A 388-nucleotide genomic window follows, 5' to 3' on the forward strand; every position below is an offset into this window, starting at 1 on the left:
TTTGTGCCCCTTCATCACTGACGGAGTAACACAAACCGGCTGGGACCGAGACAAGTATAACACCACAGCTTCTGGTAACACTATACCGTTACAACAGGACAGAAGCATATAGCTTAACACAAACAAAGAACATGCAGACAAAAACCCGACATATTTCTGTTTCAAACTTGTTTCATTACTTTAGCCTCCAAAAAGTTAATTACTTTACGATGAAACAATTTAACATAACATAACCACAAGAAACATTTATAAACCATACGTGAAGTATTGTGTGATACATTATAAGACGTCATTATGTCCATTGCATCCTCTAAACAGCTGGAACACATCCATCCCGCGCATGCCATTCAAGTTTAGTATGTTCTGTAATCTTAAGCAGTGATATAGG

This window comes from Amphiura filiformis, chromosome 6 (genome assembly GCF_039555335.1).
Source record: "Amphiura filiformis chromosome 6, Afil_fr2py, whole genome shotgun sequence".
NCBI lineage: Eukaryota > Metazoa > Echinodermata > Ophiuroidea > Amphilepidida > Amphiuridae > Amphiura > Amphiura filiformis.